Source organism: Sminthopsis crassicaudata, chromosome 5 (genome assembly GCF_048593235.1).
Source record: "Sminthopsis crassicaudata isolate SCR6 chromosome 5, ASM4859323v1, whole genome shotgun sequence".
In the NCBI taxonomy this organism is placed as follows: Eukaryota; Metazoa; Chordata; class Mammalia; order Dasyuromorphia; family Dasyuridae; genus Sminthopsis; species Sminthopsis crassicaudata.
This window is the reverse complement of record NC_133621.1, coordinates 268,381,191-268,399,126: the sequence shown is the minus strand read 5'-3', so window position 1 is coordinate 268,399,126 and position 17,936 is coordinate 268,381,191. Positions and strand designations below refer to the sequence as shown.

Here is a 17,936-nt window from a genome sequence, read left to right as displayed (position 1 = left end):
TGTGGCTAATTAGTGACTGACATTGTTAATACACAGTCATTAATAACATTTCCTGTGCAAGTAATATTACTAGATGACAGGAAAAGACAAGAATGAATGTTGGAGGGAATGTGGGAACACTGGGACATTAATATAATGTTGGTGGAGTTGTGAACAGATCCAGCCATTCTGGAGAGCAATTTGGAACTATGTTCAATAAGTTATCAAACTGTGCATACCTTTTGACCCAGCAGTGTTTCTATTGGGCCTATATCCCAAAGAGATTTTATAGGAAAGGGAACTACATGTGCAAAAATTTTTGTGGCAGCCCTTTTTGTAGTGACAATAAACTGGGAATTGGGTGGATGCCCATCAGTTGGAGAATGGTTGACTATGTTATGGTATATGAATGCTATGGAATATTATTGTTCTAAAAGAAATGATCAAGAGAGAGAATGATTTTAGAAAGGCCTGGAGAGATTTACATGAACTGATGCTAAATGAAATGAGCAGAACTAGGAGATCATTGTACATGACAACATCAATGTTATACGATAATCAATTATGATGACTCTTTCCAAAAACTAGATGACTGATGCCAGTTCCAATGATCTTCTAATGAAGAGAGCCATCTACACCCAGAGAGAGGACTGTAGGAACTGAATGTGGATTACAACATACCATTTTCACTCTTTTTGTTGTGGTTCACTTGCATTTTGTTTTCCTGCACATTTACTTTATTTTTTTTTATCTGATTTCTCTTGTGCACCAAGACAATTGTATAAATGTATTTATACATATTGGATTTAACATGTTTAAAATATACTGAATTGCTTGTCATCTAGGGGAAGGGATGGGGGGGGAAAGAGGAGAAAATCTGAAACAGAAGGCTATGCAAGGGTCAACACTGTCAAATGATCTGTACATATATTTTGAAAATAAAAATATTTTTTAAAAAAGGAACATTATACACAGCAACAAAAGATTATGTGATAACCAACTGTGATGAATGTGACTCTTTTCCACAATGAGGTGATTCAGGCCATTTCCAATAGACTTGTGAGGAAGAGAGGCATTTACATCCAGAAAGACTCTGTGGACTGAATGTGGATCACAGCATAGTACTTTCATTATGTTTTTTTTCATTTTCTTTTATTCTTTCAGGGTTTTCCCTTTTTGATTTGATTTTTCTTGTGGAGCATGATAAATATGGACATATATATATGAAGTGTATATGTTCAACATATATTGGATTGCTTGTTGTCTAGGGAAGGAAGGTTGAAAAATCTGAAACACAAGGTTTTGCAAGGGTGAATGTTGACAAATATCTTTGCAAACATTTTGAAAATAAAGTTATTAATGTAAAGGATTCAAAAATAATGTCAAAGTCCCCACATTAAGTGCAATGGCTAGCTTCTTTCCCCTTGGCTGAAACTACAAAGATATTCAAGCTCCACAATTTTTTTTTCCTTTACCTACCACCCTTTCCCATGGTTCAGTTCTGAGTAAAGCCTAACTTTCAAATAGCAGGATCAAGCAATAAAATTTGTTAGCTATTAAAACACCTATCAATTCCCACTCACTTTTGCTTTACTACAATTTTCACAAAAAAGAGAAAATAAAAATGTTACCCCATACATTGGATTTTAGGACAAATTGCTTCTTCCCATGTAGAAAGCAATGATTAGCATAAGTGAATTATAGTGTATGTTTAAAAAAATAACTTTTAAGAATAACTAATAGGACTTTTAGGAATAACAAATACGATTTGTCAGAAGTTAATCTGCAAGGAGATCAAGAGGAAGTCTTGACAAATAATTCAGTTAGACAATTTATCTAATTAGCAGTTTCATATTTTTCATTAGCAAGCTGCAGTCAACCATTGTTTTGTTTATGAGTGTGACACAGAGAGAGAGAGAGAGAGAGAGAGAGAGAGAGAGAGAGAGAGAGAGAGAGAGAGAGAGAGAGAGAGAGAGAGAGAGAGAGGAGGGGAGGGGGGAAGAGGGAGGCAAGAAGGAAGGGAAAGGGGTGAATTCTTCCTTTTGATCCAGCCAGTTGCTTTTGGCATTATTGACTACTTCACTAAACCCTACAACATACAGCTTTAGTGGCCTTCTAGGACCTCATGAACTTTTAAGACTTACAAGGTCACCTTTGGCTAATCCAAATATCTGTAACTAAGCCATGAGGTTTTAAATAATGATTTGCTTCAATAGATGAAATATTATCAAATTTAATTTACTTATTCTTTATATACACTGATCCTCTTCCTAATAAGTATATTTCAAATTCAAGTATTTCTAAAAGTATACAATTCATCAACTCTCCACAAATTATACAAATATAATATGTATATAATAATGGATATATGTATATATAATACTGTGTATAATATTATTTGCTCCATAAGACACATAAAAGCTAAATATATTCAAGCTATTAGATCAAGAAGCCCAAGTATTAGGCCTTTAGAACTTGTATTTGAATCTTAGGTGGTAGATAATGAAATGTATTACATAACATCTCATGCCATTTAGATAGAGTATTGAAGTTTTACAGGATATCATTAGGCATGGCAGATATAATATAGAACATCTATCCCTTGCGGAGGTATTGACAAGTCATGTCACAAAAATACCCAACAACATACAGACTGAGACCAAAAACCGTACAGAATCAGCTTACATTTTGGTTATTTGGACAAAAGGAGGAAAAGAGGGAAAAAGAAGGTGAGGGGAAAGGAAAGAAGGGATAGGAGAAGGAAATGCAGGAGCAATCAAAAGAGGGAGCAGAAGTTAGAAGAAAAGAAAAAAGAAGAGGGGGGTAAACGGGAGGAATGGAGAAGAAACAGAAGGGAGGAGGAAAAGAGGGAAAAAGGGGGACAGAAAAGATAAGGAGGAAGGTAAAGATGAGGAGGGTAAACTAGCAGCAGTTGTAGCAGTGGGTCATCAGGATGCATATACATTTCTGTATTCTAAAGTTCAATGGTCCTGGAACTGAAATAAGAAATCATATGAGCTTGTGATGAATGAATGAGAAGCAGGAGAGGAGAAAAAACAAACCAAACCAAACAAACCAAACCAAACCAAACCAAACCAAACCAAACCAAACCAAACCAAACCAAACCAAACCAAAGCAAACCAAACCAAGAAACAAACCAAACCAAACAAACCAACCAAAACAAACCAAACCAAACTACACCAAAACAAACCAAACTAGACCAAACCAACCAAACCAACCAAAACAAACCAAACCAAACCAAACCAAACAAACCAAACCAAACCAAACCAAACAAACCAACCAAAACAAACCAAACCAAACTACACCAAACCAAACCAAACCAAACCAAACCAAACCAACCAAAACAAACCAAACCAAACCAAACCAAACCAAACAAACCAAACCAAACCAAACCAAACCAAACCAAACCAAAACAAACAAACCAAAACAAAACAAACCAAACCAAACAAACAAACTAAACCAAACCAAACCAAACCAAACCAAACAAACAAAACAAAACAAACAAACCAAACCAAAACAAACAAACCAAACCAAAACAAACAAACCAAAACAAAACAAAACAAACTAAAACAAACCAAACCAAACCAAACAAACAAATCAAACCAAAACAAAACAAAAAACAAAAACTTGGTGGGAGGCTGGTGAAGAACAAAGGCAGATGGGTAATAGCCTGTACTGTTTCAGTTGGCAGAATTTTCTTTACGGATTGGGGATTAAATCCAAAATAAATCAAAATGTTTCTAGTTTCTACTTTACATTAGAATATCTTCAGTTTACAAAAGAAGAAATGGAGTCTCGGAGAGGAAATACTTTTCCCACATCACAAAGGTAAGCAACAGAGCGGGTCCCGAGATGTGAACAAAAGTCCTGGAGCTCACCCAATCTCGTGATCTGGAGCTTTGGACCGCTGGCACTGAAAGTCAAACGGAGCCAGCACTTGCGCACTCATCAGTGTATGACTTGCCTCCAGCATTCGCGGGAGCCAGGGACCCGACAAAAGCACGTGCAGTTCAGTTCCCCTCATGCTGTTGCCAGGGTTACAATCGGGCGGAATCGGTTATAACTGCTGGGGCCTCACAGATCTCTAAACCTCCGTCTGCTGGTTATAGACATTTTCCGCTTCAATTCCCCTTCCGAGTAGGCTGAAGGCCCAGGAGAGGACTGCCCCCGGGACGTCTCATGTCTGGTCTTGAAGCCGGCCTCCAGGATGAAGATTTTCAACTTGGACAAGAAAGGGCAGTTTACTTCTCCGGCCCTGCGGAGTTACTTAGAAGCCTCGGAGACCGACTCCAGGGCAGGATACCTGATCCAGGAAAAGAATCTCGGGAAGTAAAAGCTGACTCGATGGGGACATGGCGAAAGAGCAGCAGCTGCTGCTGCTCGGAAAGCACAACGTGAATGATCTATAAAAAATGATGACGTAGGAAGAAAGTTTGGGGGAGGGGGCGGAGAAGGGAAGGTCCTCACAGGAGGAAGCTAAGGCACCCCCATCTTTAAATCCTTGACCCCCAGGCCTGAGCTAACCCTTGGAAAATCATTCCCCTCAGCATCAGGATCAGGGTCAGACTTTGCCTCCTGGACATTAGATAGCAAGTCCTGAAAGCTGGCATCACTTCTCCCTCCTGCCTATTCATTTTTAATGAACGGGAAACTCCTTTCTACTTTTAGCTGGGGCCCAACTGACTGCTCAAATCAGTGGCAACATGGGAGCAAACACTATTCTGTTTTGCTGAAAAACAGAACAGTCTAAAACGACTGTTTGAAGAGAATTTAATTGGCAAAGTCAGTGGAATGCTTTGTGTTTCCTTAAGTTCATTTTCACAAAAGAGGAAATTGAGGTAAACTGGCTTAAGTGACCTGCCCAGCCTCACACAACTGTAAGTATCTGTTTTTGTTTGGCTTTGTTTTGTTTTGGCTTTTTTGGCTGGCATTTGGAGTTAAGTGACTTGCCTAGGGTAACACAACAAGGAAGTGTTAAGGGTCTGAAGCCAAATTTGAACTTAAATCCTCCTAATTCCAGGGCAGGTGCTTTATCTTCTTCGCCTTCCAATTGTCCCTGAGACCAAGATTTTTAGTTGAGAAAGTTCAAAATGAATCATGGAAGGTTTGAGGAGGGATGAAATGGTTTTGAAGAGCTTCTGTGGTAAGTGGCAAAGTAAATGAGGGAGATATAAAAGAATAGTCTTGTATCAATGAGAGTCCAAATTTGTAGTGGTCCTAGTAAGCACAGTTGCATGATTTTCTCTACCTTTATTTAGCAGCATGTGTATGTGGGCAAAGGCAACAAAGGGCATTGAATCACTATTCAAGGCTGTATAAAATGAGGAAGTTGAGGAAATGTAAAGTGAGGGGTTTTCAGGGAGTAAAAAGTAATGTTGAAAAACAAGTATAAACCAGATGCTTATAAGCTGAAGTGGTGTAATGTTGGAGAAACTGAGATAGAGATGAGAGAGTATTTAATAATTTATTTAGAAGGGAGAGATTTACTGGGGCCAAAGGAATCCATGATTTGGTCCCAGGGCTGAGTGCGACTATTGTCTCCAAGAATACAGCAAGTAATGTGAGTTCTCACTGACATATAGTGAGGTGGCTCAGACTCCGGGGGTAGACTGAGGCAGGACAGAGTTAGGCAGCTGGGAGCTGGAATGAGACTCTGACAGAGTGGGATGAGCCACTGGAGATGGGGATGACATAATGGGGGGAGGCACCCTGGAGATGGGGAGAGGCATCTTGATAAGATTGTATCTGATATTCGGATAGCTTGGGATGGGGAGAGGCATTCTGATATTCTAAAATATAAAATCTTTTATCCTTATCAAATATTCTGATTAAGAGGGAGGGGTGGTTTTAGGGGATTGAGCAGAACAACTATAAACTGAGGCAAAACAATTAGGAAAACTGAGTCAGGACAACAAAAGAGAACTGTGGCATAACATTCCACACTCTCTCTCTTCTGACTAGTCAAATCTTTGAATTACCTTCCTCTAGAAGGTCTTAGCACCATAACTTTGACCAAGCCTATGTAAAGCAAACAAACCAAAATAAAACTAGAAAAATGCAAGGACTTAATTACCTGAACAAGTCTCTCCCGGATAACCCCAGATCTATTAGCATAAAAATAGCATTCCTCATAACAGCCTCCCTGTTGCAGAAATAGCAGATCACCTGCAGTTGAGGAGCATGCCAGCCAGAGAATACACTTTGAGATAGACAGTTCACTGTGAGTTAAGTCTGTGATCATTTGTGCACTTAACTCAGCCTCTGCTTATATTTGGAATAGCAGTGCTCAAGACAGTCCTGCTGCCCATCCTAAGAGGGGCACCCCAAGTCTGTGAGCGACCCCAAAAGGGGGAAAAGTGGGACTTGGAGTAGCTCTACTAGTCCCCTCTTGATAGAACAGGAGCTGCTACTAGGATCCAGATGTCTGAGTAAATTATGCAGTTAGACCAAGGAAGGCAACCCCAAACTATTAGCTTAGGCCTGAGGCCAAAATGTTAATTAAGGAACTGGGGTAACAGGAGTGGAGAAACAGATCAGAGAGATGGCCAGTCCCAAAACAGGTGTCTGATTTCTGGTTGTTTCTGAAAAATAATCCCCAAAACTGGGTCTACCAGGACAATTCCAGCAGAATAAGGGATTTCAAAGTTAAAATAAAACCAGCAAATCATAGTCCAGTAATTTTTAGCAAGGAGTAAAAATGAAAAGGACTGTTTAAATAATTTCTCAATCTGAACTAATGAGATAGGGGGCAGGGCAGAAGTACCTAAGAAAAATACATGTTTCCCCAATTTGCTAACCAGTTTCTGCCTCCCTTTTTTTCTCAAGGAAAGGAATTATCAAATAACCATTCCATATATAAATCCCAAGAGTGAATCAAAATTCCTATACATAACAAACTAGTACAGTAAGTTTTCTAAAAACCCCTTAAACATATAGCAATAGTTATACAGTTTTAACAAATCCATCCCCAACTTTAAACACACAGTAACAGATGACCCAATTAGGGTGCCTAAATTCCCCCATATCAGTCCATCAGGGGTACAGGATGAAGCTTCTTTCAAAACTGCTTCAGGAAAATGATGTTATTCAGTGTTACTGATCAATCCAGCTGTGCTCATGTTTATGCTATATATGACAGAAGCTTAATTACTCTCGTGGAGAAAACAGGATGTGATTCTTCAGCCATGTCTTGTGTTCTTAAAACTGCCTCTTGAACTGTGTTTCAAGAGGAAATAAAAATACCCTATTGTTAGTTGATAAGGTTAAAATAACATTAAAGTTAAATACACTTAGTAATGTTTAAAAAAATGCTCCCATCAAGTGCATTTCTAAAGAATTGTCATTTGTGCAAGGGTCATCCTTACTGCCAGACTGGAAAATCATCCTTCCCAACAGATGCATTTTCCCTTTTTCTGCTCTTGGTTACTCCTCACATTCATTCTTTTCTCATTCCCACTCCCACCCTAAGAAATATGGTAATTTACTTGACTCTATGCTCCTCCCAAAGTCCCAGCCGGTTCCCTCCCTTTTGGCTCCAGGAGAATTCACAGAGGGGAGTGTTTTCACTCTGAACACGATTCTCTGGGCTCAGGGCCTGCTGCTGGAGTGGGGAGGGGGCTGGAGCTCAGGATTGTGCTTGGCTCCCTCTGTTTCCTACCTTTACAGCTGCTGAACGTTAGCCCTTGACCCCCTTTCCCTTTCTTCCCCAGTACCTGGGATGTTCCAGGCTGGGGAAATACGTCTGAGGTCTCTCAATGTCCCCTGACATTATGCTTCTCCAAGAATTCACTTTACAGAGGAAAACTGGTGCCTCCATAACCTGGGAGACAATCTCCAAGTTGCCTACTTTGGAGTTATGTGGGGGTCTCTTTGCTGGGAGGGACTCTGCTTCCTGTTGCCGTCTCACTGTCCTACCTCCCCCAGCCAGAGTCTAGTGAAGAAAGGTCTCTGTCATCCACTCTTTGTTCGGAACCATAGTTTCAAAATTGACTTGTGAGTCCACAAGTGGAAAAAGAGCAGGGACGATTCTTTTATAAAGCAGAGACTCCACTCCCAGCTTTCTTGTCAATGTCTGTAATGAATGCGGTATCTGGATCTGGTGCAGAAGGGAAAGTTCATACTCAGTGGAATCGGTACTGAGTCCTGCAGTTTATTCCCAGATCTTTTGTGCAACCTTGTTGTCATTATACCTTCTTTGGTATACAACATCTCCAAGAAATACTGTGGATCTTATAGATTCATGAAACTTTTCTTCCCTCTGGAGAATGTGACAGCTGATTTTTATCATGTTGTAGGATGCAAAAGTGGCTATTACTATAGTTGGTACAGATTAGGTCCAAATTAAAAAGGTCTCCAAGAGAGGTGGCCTAAGGTGTATGTTGAGCGGTATGGTTGGCCAGTGCTTCGTGAAGCTTGCCATGTTGTTTCACTGACAGTACCCATTTGCTGTACAGGTGAAGTTTCCTTGAATAAGAATTAGCGATTCAAATGATAGACCTATAGAGCTGGCGTGGGTATGTGTGGACACTTTGAGTGCTAAAAAAAATGTCTTGCATAGATATCATGGAAAGAAACCATCTGGTTTTTAAAAAAGAGATGCCCTGGAGCCTCACTTTAACCAGAACTCATTTGGCAGAAAAATGGGTATAGACCCAAGGGTTTCTTGCATTCCTTATCCAAGGCAGGTTTGTGAGTGGAGTTATCAGAAGCACTGTGTTATATACCATGGTCTCACCTCAACTATGGTCCCACAATAGGGACCCAAAGATAGTAATACAGGGAGGCTGTAGTATTATGAATGGTTTTCAGTTATCTAATCAGATATTCATTAGCTAATCAAAATAAGATTCATATGCAAGCAAAAAAATTATTCATGCATACACATTTGTTCATGAGGTTGGGGCTCTTTTTTGGTGGAATAATTTGAGGAAAATGTGACACCATGTACAATGAATGATTATCTCATACAGCATATTAATTAAAAAAGGTTTAAGTGTATATAGGAATTCCTAATTTTGTGCAATAAACTATTTTTGGTAAAGGAAAAAAAAACCTGCTTCAGGATGGGCCCTGGCAGGAGATTGTCAGTCCATGCAGAGGATACATGTAGTATGGCTTGGAATGCTGGCAATCAAAGCTGATCTCGGTTCCAGAAACAAATCAATACCTGTAATTTGACCGAAATCTGGAACAAAAAACACAAATCTAACAAATAAAGGCTAGAAAAGACTGATACAAAATGTGAAGAGACCAGTATGATTTGGTCAGCAGCTTAATAGGTTTTCTTCACAGGACAGGCAAATGGCTGTCAACTATACACCTCATAAATAAATAGCAGTTAGGTCTCACTGTGCTCACTGTCCTCTCATTATTTAGAAACCTTTAAAAAAACCTGAATATCCACAGATATAAATATTCAATAATGGATAAGATGACCAGGTTAAATGTAAATACTCATTTGCCAAGTATTTAGGATATAATGAATTCATATAACCAGGTGGAAAACAGCAAGGTATGACATATAGCCAGGTTGGAAATAGCAAGGTATGACATAATTGAATTGAATTAACAGTTTCTTATTGACCATTACTCTGATTTTAGAAATTAGTTACAGGAAGAGAATGCAGGGATATAACTATAACCAAAAGCAGTTAAAACTTAACTCTCAGCAAAACAGGATAAAATAGCTTTAATTTATTAAAGTTAATTGTCCCACTAACTGTTACAGGGTGGAGCTTTAAAACTCCCAAATAACATTAACTATAAGCCCAAGGAATTTTACTTCCAATAACAAATCCCATTAACTAAAGTTTCAGAGAAATCCTAAACAGGGATTTACCATAACCTTATATTTATAACAGTAAGAATTTGTCTCAATAAGTTCACTTTTTTCATTTCTAAGGTGTTTCCACAAGTGAACATTATACATACAGATCAGTTTGCTTTTAAAAATACCCAATACATAGATAAATATCCCAAATTGCATATTGTCCATAACCGAAACTTTTTCAAAAGGACAAAAAAAATATTTTCAGAGGCTCTTTAAATGACCTCAGGATGACCCCATACAATCAATTAAAACTTAGAATATGCTATACAGTTCTAATACCACATAAAAGAATCCAAGAGATTCTTAAAACTATTAAACTTTTACAAGTACCATAACCTCATATTGATAACAGTAATAAATTTGTTTCAGTAAGTTCACAAGTTATCTTTCATATTTAACAGAAACATTTTCAACAGGACAGGGAAAATCTATTATTTTCAAAAGCCCTTTAAAGGATGGGAATAACATCAGGATACAATTAATTAAACTTATTCAGAATACCCAATTCCACATAAAAGAATCTGAAAGATTCTTTAAAATATCTTTTACATTTTTAGAAATAGGCCTACCAAACTATAGATAAAAGTGGGCCTATCTCTTGAAATCATTTGCCAAAGCCAAGCCTCTGCAGAAAGCTGATAGAACACGTTTAATGGAGAAGAAAGGGGGGATCCCACATGGTTGCCCTTTCCCCCACTCCACCTTTAAAAAGGCAGGGGAGAGGGAAGGCAAAGTAAACTTCACCTCAGACTAACTAGAGTACCCATAACTGAAGTAGCAGAGATAAGTGGGGGTAAGTTTAATCTTTTCTTTTTCTTTTAATCTTTTTTATCTTATTTTATAATTATCAGGTTTTTTTGACAGTACATATGCATGTCATTTTTTTCACAATATTATCCCTTGCACTCACTTCTGTTCCGATTTTTTCCTTCCTTCCCTCCACCCCTTCCCCTAGATGGCAGGCAGTTTTATATATGTTAGATATGTTATAGTATATCCTAGACACAATACATATGTGCAGAACCGAATTTCTTGTTGCACAGGAAAAATTGGATTCAGAAGGTAAAAATAACCTGGGAAGAAAAACAAAAATGTAAACAATTTACACTCATTTCCCAGTGTCTCTTCTCTGGGTGTAGTTGATTCTGTTCCTCATTGATCAATTGGAACTGAATTAGATCTCTTTGTCAAGAATCTCTACTTCCATCAGAATACATCCTCATACAGTATTGTTGTTGAAGTGTATAATGATCTCCTGGTTCTGCTCATTTCACTCAGCATCAGTTCATGTAAGTCTCTCCCATGCTCTCTGTATTCATTATGTTGGTCATTTCTTACAGAACAGTAATATTCCATAACATTCATATACCACAATTTATTCAGCCATTCTCCAATTGATAGACATCTACTTAGTTTCCAGTTTCTGGCCAATACAAAGAGGGCTGCCACAAACATTCTTACACATGCATGTCCTTTTCCCTTCTTTAAAATCTCTTTGGGATATAAGCCCAGTAGTAATATTACTGTATCAAAGAGTATGCACCGTTTAATAACTTTTTCAGCATAATTCCAAATTGCTCTCCAGAATGGCTGGATGTATTCACAATTCCACCAATAATGTATCAATGTCCCAGTTTTCCCACATCCCCTCCAACATTCTAGCCAATCTGACAGGTGTGTAGTGGTATCTTAGAGTTGTCTTAATTTGCATTTCTCGGATTAACAATGACTTGGACCATCTTTTCATGTAGCTAGAAATAGTTTCAATTTCTTCACCTGAGAATTGTCTGTTCATATCTTTTGATTTCTTATAAATTAGAGTCAATTCTTTCTATATTTTGGAAATGAGGTCTTTATCAGAACCTTTGATGATAAAAATGTTTTCCCAGTTTATTCCTTCCCTTCTAATCTTGACTGCATTAGTTTTGTTCCTCCAAAAACTTTTCAATTTGATATAATCAACCTTTTCTATTTTGTGATCTTTGATCATAAATTCCTTCCTTTTCCACATGTCTGAGAAGTAAACCATCCCATGATCCTCTAATGTATTTATAGTCTCATTCTTTATGCCTAGGTCATGAACCCATTTCAACCTTATCTTGGTGTATGGTGGTAAGTGTGTGCTATTTTCTGCCATACTAATTTCCAATTTTCCCAGCAATTTTTGTCAAATAGTGATTTCTTATCCCAAAAGCTGGGGTCTTTGTGTTTGGCAAATGCTACATTATTAAAGTTGTTGGCTGTTTTATCCTTTGAACCTAACCTATTCAACTGATCAACTATTCTTTGCCAATACCAAATATTTTTGGTAACCATTGCTTTATAATATAATTTTAGATTTGGTACAAGTAGATAGGCCAACTTCATTTATTTTTTTTTTTCATTAATTCCTTTGAAATTTTTGACCTTTTGTTTTTCCATATAAACTTTCTTGTTATATTTTCTATTTCATGAAACAGTTTTTTTTCCAGTCTGATTGGTAATAGTGCTAAATAAATAGATTAGGTAATATTATCATCTTTCTTGTATTTGCTCGCCCTATCCAAGGGCATTTAATATTTTTTTCCAATTCTTAGATCTGACGTTATTTGTCTGGGAAGTGTTTTGTAGTTTTGCTCATATAGTTTCTGATTTTCCCTTAGCAGATAGATTCCTAAATATTTTATACTATCAGTAGTTTCTTTAAATGGAATTTCTCTTTGTAACCCTAACTGTTGAATTTTGTTAGTGATATATAAGAATGCTAATGATTTATGTGGGTTTATTTTGTATCCTGCAACTTTGCGAAAGGTGTGGATTATTTCTAATAGCCTTTTAGTAGAATCTCTGGGGTTCTCTAAGTGTACCATCATTCGTCAGCAAAGACTGATAATTTTGGTTTCCTCATTACCTACTCTTATTCCTTTAATCTCTTTCCCAGCTGTTATTGCCAAAGCTGGCATTTCTAATACAATATTGAATAGTAATGGTGATAGTGGACAACCTTGTTTCACTCCTGATCTTATTGGGATGGTTCCAGTTTATCCCCATTACATTTGATGCTTATTGATCATTTTCAATAGATGCTACTGATTAATTTAAGGGAAAAAAAACATTTATTCCTATACTCTTAAGTGTTTTTATTGGGAATGGATGTTGGATTTTATCAAATGCTTTTTCTGCATCTATTGAGATGATCATATGGTTTTTGTTAATTTGGTCATTGATGTAGCCAATTATACTAATAGTTTTTCTAATATTGAACTATATTCCTGGTATAATTCCTACTTGATCATGATGTATTATATTGGGGATGATTTTCTGTAGTCTTTTTGCTAATATTTTATTTAAGATTTTACCATCAATATTCATTAGGGGGATTGGTCTATAATTTTCTTTCTGTTTTCAACCTACCTGGTTTAAGTATCAGAACCATGTCTGTGTCATAAAAGGAATTTAGTAGGACTCCTTCAATCCCTATTTTTTCAAATAGTTTATATAACATTGGAGTTAATTTTTCTTTAAATAGTTAGTAGAATTCTTATATAACTCCATCTGGTCTTGGGGATTTTTTCTTAGGGAGTTGATTAATAGCTTGTTCTATTTCTTTTTATGAAGTAGGACTATTTAAGCAATTTACTTCCTCCCCAATGTGCTCAAAAAGTTATGAATCCAGTAATCTTTGATCCAGTAATGTTACTACTGGGCTTATATCCCAAAGAGCTTTTAAAGAAAGGAAAGAGACTTGTATGTGCAAGAATGTTTGTAACAGTCTGTCAAGTCCAGGCTACCTCCTCTGAAAGGCTCAGAATCAGTCCTAGTAAGGATAAGCAAAAGTCTTTGTCCCATGTTGTGGGCAACAAAATGTAAAGTTCTGATGTCTGTAGATTATAATCCTTCTCTGGGAGGAGGTTTCTTTTTTTTATAATCTTTTCCTCTGTGAGCAGGTTTCTTGCGAGGCTTCTGGAGCCTTCCCCTCCAAAAGTGTGGGATTGCTGGACTTGTGAATGCACGGGACATCTTTTCTTTGACTCAATCCAGACTGTTGTTCAGACTCAATGTTGCCTCTTTTTAATCCTCCCAGAGAATGGGCTTGTGGGAACTGCAGGGGCTTGTGGCAACTACTTCAACCAATGAACTTGCTTCTTTAAAGCATTCCTTTCAAAAGTGAAAACTCCCTTAAAGGTTTGAACTAAAGGTGTGAATTCTGAGCTAGAGAATTGTTAAGAACCAACTTAGCACTTAGTAAGAACCTAACATCTCCCCCTTTCTTTTGATTTGGAACATAGGGTGGTCATGAACTTGAAACATAAATTCATCAATATGGGAGGTTTTACACATAATTACATAAATTACATAAACACATAGTAACATAACACATGCTAGAAGTGATGTAACAAATAGCGTGATCAAATAATCATAAATTGAGAATTTATACATTTCCATAAGTCCATTGTCCATTAGTTCATGTGCCAGAAATCCAAAAATTCCTGCAAGTTTTTAAAGTTCTTTAACAGTCTTCTTATCAGCCATGCTCTTTCAGTGTCAGATGTTTCTTAGCTTTTCTCCTTTGTTTTGAGGTCTTTCTCTTTTTCTATCTCTCTCTGATAGACAAGACGAATAAGACTCATGGGCACCCATCTGATTCCTTCTCCATCGGAAGAAATACAGGCAAACCCTCTCCCCCAAGCAGTGCTCAAAAGTGAATTGTGTGTCAACTCCTGTTTCCAAATTGTGTCTGACTTGGATCTTACATAATTCATGAAACTCTGCAAGCCACAATAAGTTTTGTCCAGGTTCTAGACATGTTCTTGCTATGGATTCCCAATCATTCTGGGTTAGGACTTCATAAGACAAACCATCTAATAACATTTGAATATAAGCTGATGTAGACCCATAACGGGTACAACCTTTTTTCAAATCTTTAATTTTATTCAAATCTAAAGGCCAGAAACTGGAAACTGAGTGAATGCCCATCTATTGGAGAATGGCTGAATAAATTGTGGTATATAAATATTATAGAATAGTATTGTTTTATAAGAAATAACTAACAGGATGATTTCAGAACAGCCTGGAGAGACTTACATGAACTGAGGCTTAGTGAAATGAGCAGGAACAAGAGACCATTATATACTTCAAGAACAATACTATATGATAATCAATTCTGATGGATGCAGTCATCTTAAACAATGAGATGAACCAAATCAGTTCCAATAACACAGTAATGGAATTGAACCAGCTACACCCGGTGAAAGAGCTCCTGGAGATGACTATGAACAACTAAATAGAATTCCCAATCCTTTATTTTTGTTTGCCTTTACAAGCTAATTATACACTATTTCAAAGTCCGATTCTTTTTATACAGCAAAATAACTGTTTGGATATGTATACATATATTGTATTTAATTTATACTTTAACATATTGGTCAACCTGCCATCTTGGGTAGGGAGTGGGGAAAAGGAGGGGAAACATTGGAACAAAAAGTTTGGCAATTGTCAATGCTGTAAAATTACTCATGCATATATCTGGCAAATAAAAAGGTAATTTAGAGAGGAGGAGGAACATTTTTTTTATGTTTTTATGTTTGTTTTTTATGTTCCTCTTCCCTCTAAAATTCCCTCAGATATGATAGGTTTCTTTGCCTCTTTGTGGGATGTAGTACACTATCCACTTTACATTTCTACTTCCCTTTTTTATGTTATATCAGTAAAATCTAATTATACATGTGGTCTTTTTGTATATCCACCACAGAAGAACAGTTTTCATGAGTTCCTTTTATGTTTTTATGCTTCTCTTGTGTCCGATGTTTGGAGATCAAATTTTTTTGCTTAGGTCTGTTTTTTTTTTTTTTTTTTTCTTAGAAACAAATGGAATTCATCTGTTTCATTAAATTCCATGTTCTTTTCCATGGGAGAAAAATCTCAGCTTAGCTGGGTAGTTTATTATTCTTGGCTACATTCCAAGTTCTTTTGCCTTTTGGAATATCAGGCAGCCAGATCTTGAGTGACACTTATTGTAGCACCTCGGTATTTGAATTGTTTTTTTTTCCTGGCTGCTTATAATATTTTTCCTTAGTTTGATAGTTCTGAAATGTGGCCACAATATTCCTTGGAGTTTTTATTTTAGGGTCTTTTTCAGAAGTGTTCAATGAAGAACCCCACTGTTCGGATTAGCGACTGCCCTGGGTCTAGAGGCTGAGCAGTGAAAGTGTCACTGCCCCAAACCAAAGCCTGCTTTGGGGCTGTGGGTATTAGCAGTTGCCTAGCAAATAGTCCTGCACCAGCAATGGAAGTAGCTCTGCCCAAGGAAGCACAGTCATGATGCAGAAGTTCTATTGCCTCAGGCTGAGCCCCCCCACGGTGCAGATTAGAGAGTGCCCCGGACTACGCCCCTCTTCCGTGCAGATTTGTGACTGCCCCATGCTGCAGAATGAAGCTGCAAAGCTGTGCTGTGGTGTGTGCTAAGTCACTTCCAGATTTTGGTGGGTATAGGCAGGTCTTGTTAGGTTCTGGTGTTTTTAGAGTATCTTCTATCTTGGGCTTTAATTTCTCTTTTGCTTTACTGCTTTGCAATCAAGGTAGAGCAGGCAGCCTATAGCAGAGTTGTCTCTATAACTTTTCTAGCCACAGAAGCTACCTCCGTCCCTGGTCCACTTTGGACAGTAGCCTCTCCTATCTCCCTGTTTGTGATGATCTGTTCTAGCCACTCAGGACAAATCTGTTCTGGCGATCTTCCAGATTACCTTTGGATGGTAAATTGTTGTACTTCTAATCTTCATGAATTTTACCAGTCAAGCACTATTTTTGAGGCTGGATTTAATAATTGATCATGAAGGCATGAGAGGAAGAGCTTAGAAAGTTGCATGTGCCTTCTCTGCCATCTTGGCTCCGCCCTCCCCTACCCCCCAATGAAGTCTTGGAAACAGAAAATATACTAGTTTGCAGCTCATCAACTTTTTTCTTCTTGTGATTTTATGTATATATACAAGATACATTATTGTGTGACCACATGCCTAAGGAAATGAGATAGGAATATGTCATACTAAACAAATCAGTCTCTGGATCTTCTGATTTACCAAATGGTCCTTCTTAATGCATGTACTATATTTCCAAACATTACATCTGTGAGGACTATGTTGAAATAGGTGAAACAAATGTGTTCTTTCTCAATCTACCTACATGAAATTCCAAGATTAATTATGCTATGTCAGTTCCTTCCGTTTATGATAGCTGCTGGAGAGATCATGCTTTGTCATTGTGAAGCACTCTGCTAATAAAATGGTTATTATAAACAAATCACTGGCAGATATGTAATATTTTAAAGAAGGTTCCTTCTGGAACTTCCGGTCAAGGTGTTGGAGAGGACACACATGTATTTAATCTCTGTCTTTGCTCTCAGAATTTATTTCATGACAACCCTTGGAATTAGTGCTTGATTGGAAAAAAAAAGCCACAAATAATTACCAAGAGAAAACATCCTTGAAATTCACCAAAAAAGATCTGTTTTTGCTTGGGGGTGGGGAAGGCTAGATAGGCACAGACTGAGGGCAGGCAGCAAAAGTGTGGCAGGCAGCTCACACTGAACAGACTGGAGGGGGGAGGGATGTGATCGCTGCCTTTTCTGTGGCAAGACCTTTACCACACTGTGGATATTTGGTCTTGGCAGCAAGCCAGGATCAGCAGAGAAGCTATAAACACAGGAGGTAAAGAGTATAATCCAGAAAAGCTAGGGTCTCTGGGGACCTGGCCACCCTCCCCACTCCCCACCCCCAGATTGTTTCAGCAGATTCTTAGAGCCTCAGAGTCTCAGAGACCAGATGCAGCACAGCCATTGCCCTGTTGGTTTAAAAAACCTGTATTCTCCTCAATTGCAATCCATTTCTGCTATCTGATTGCATTGTGGCTGACTGATCAGGTAATCCCTTTCTTCCATGTGATTACTTTTCTGTTGGTTGATCACATCAGAGTCCTGATCTTCTAAAGACTGAGGTATCACCTCAGCTGCCATCATGCCCCACCTGTCTTTTGATTGAGGTCCTTCTCTCATTTATTTCCCTGGGTCAATCCACATTCTGAGGCCCAGTGGGAGTTCTTGTGGCATTTTTGACATGGAGTTTTAGGTCTTCTC

The 17,936-nt window shown here is 37.9% G+C and overlaps 1 long non-coding RNA gene across 1 annotated transcript in view; it reads left to right on the top strand.

The window, feature by feature from the left end:
- Positions 1-3,971: 3,971 nt before the first annotated feature.
- LOC141544606 (uncharacterized) overlaps positions 3,972-17,936 on the top strand; it is a 78,084-nt gene continuing 64,119 nt past the window's right edge. The window contains exon 1 of the long non-coding RNA XR_012482693.1: positions 3,972-4,877. This is a non-coding gene — a long non-coding RNA (uncharacterized LOC141544606). The remainder of the gene's footprint in view (positions 4,878-17,936) is intronic.